Here is a 2,279-nt window from a genome sequence, read left to right as displayed (position 1 = left end):
TTTGTGGCACTAAGCACAATCCTATGTGTCCCAATCAGATTGCAGCACTCATATGGAATTAACTTTGTCACGTGACCTATTCAAAATGGCTGAAAGTATGACTGATGAACCTGCTGTAGATACAATAAATGTTAGCAAAGGAACAGAAGTTAACTGTAGAGGAAGTAAGAGAAGAATATGAAGAATCCTCATGTACAATTTGGCTAAAAAGTATACAGATTTTCTGTTTTCACTCCGGCATATTATTGTGCATGAATTAACTAGAACTTGATTTCTTCTTGCCTTTTACTACTGCTGCTCTCCTCATTCAAGGAGGCTTACTTGTCAAGAAAAGCCTCAAAAAGAAAGTTATCGTGTCTCAGAATGTTTTAATAACTTTAATAACTACTAATTATTGCATTCCTTTCAGCAACAAATTCTGTAGCAGTGTCACCAGACTCTTCTGTGCCACCCCCGCGCAACAAAGTGGCAGGGCCAGACTAACACATGATAAAACTTCAAGGCATCCAATTTGAGTTGTACCATTTCTGTAACATCATTTAACTTCGTAAACAGATCTTTTTCCAGTTTGTTACTCTTGATATGTTGAAATGTAAATGATACAAAAGGTATAGCAGAGTCTTTAAGGAGCATAGTCTTCATAGCATTTGCGGCAGTAATGAAGTATCTACTACCAATTTGGCAATGAAGTGATGTCAAGGCAAGCCCAGTAGTAGGCACACTCTTCCACACAAAGTAAATCATTTGCCTTGATTTTCAAAATATCTGGATACATCACTGTGCCACACCCATTATTCTGGTGTACCACCATGCTTTCCAAAAAGCTTATGAAACTCGTGAACGAAGATGTTTACTTGATGATACTCCCTACTATGGTCTTTATTATCCTTGCTCTCAAAAACACTTTTCACTCCAATCAGGAATGCTTTACGGAGATTGAACCCAAGGTGTATGGTACAGAAATTTTCAACAATTTCAATAGCTGATTCTCGTGCATTAGTTTCACAAGTTGCCATATCTGTTTCCTTTTGCTCTTCAATAAGACAGTTAAACTTTTTCTGCGTTGCGGCTGAGTCTGAAGTTAAAGACGATATCAATGTCCAATTTATACAATTAGAGTTTGGCAAGCCAAGAGCACCTCTCTCAACTTATTTTATTCTCTCGAAACATCATTTATAATACTTTCAGCTGTTTCATCACACTGCTCATTGACAGAGATAACTATCTTGTTCATTGTGATATTACCTAAAGTATGTGACCATAATTGACAAAAGGTACTTTATGGCTGGTAATAAAATTGGTCTTCATAGCTTCAAATATCCATCTTCCTGAGCTCAATTCATCATGAAATTACTCCAGAGGATGCAAAAAAATACTGTGTAACTTTTTGAAACAATGGTTGTCGAACAGAGCACACACAGTTTGACATTTTTCATTATAATGATGAATTTAAAAATCTGCCATAAGGTACCTTTTTCAATTATGGTCACATACGTAAAAGGACAGGAAGAAAGAGGAGGAAGAAGGAGGCACGAGAAACTGGAATTATAAATGTCTTGTAAATTGTCAATTCAGAACTATTGCTATAAAATTAGCTAGATACAGTACATTATTGATATACCTATCTTCTTTTGCCCCAATGTAGTACCATCAGTATTCAAATGCAGCAAAGACCCTTCTTTTTGCTTAGGAATAACTGTAGCTTTATGTGCAAGGCTTACAGTTTTAAGTTCATCTGTTCTCATGTACCCAGCACAACATTCCTTTAGTAATTGTAATGCCTCAACATTTAATCCTGGAAGAAAACATTTCAAAACAGCTTTATTGTATGGCTAATCTTAGCAGGAGGAATTTGTTCAGAGAGCAAAGCATAGTACAATTTCCGTAGAGTCTGTGAATACTGCTTGCCATTACACTTTGTTTCAAAAGTAAAAGACAATGTGGATTCATTAAAAATGATGTACGTGGTGGCTTCAGTAACTTTTGCCAATTCATTCTAAACTCATGTAAGGATCTCTGACATCTCGAAACTCTGCTTTTCAACTTCTTCAAATTTTTCAGTAAGACAGTTAAAATCAGCTAATCTGCATTCATTCAACTTTTGAAGAGCAAGAACTTTCTTCTCAGCTACTCTTGCACCCTTCGCAGTTCTTTTTACTTCATCCAGTGCCTCTTTAAGTGTATCCTGTGCGCTGCTCAATTTCTTTTAAACTTCATCTCACTGGCTCTTCACTTCTTCTAACTCAGTAATCAACGTTTGAGTGAACTACATACATTCC

This window comes from Amphimedon queenslandica, unplaced genomic scaffold (assembly GCF_000090795.2).
Source record: "Amphimedon queenslandica unplaced genomic scaffold, v1.1 AMPQUscaffold_13472, whole genome shotgun sequence".
Classification (NCBI taxonomy): Eukaryota; Metazoa; Porifera; class Demospongiae; order Haplosclerida; family Niphatidae; genus Amphimedon; species Amphimedon queenslandica.
Note: the sequence above shows the minus strand (reverse complement) of the source record.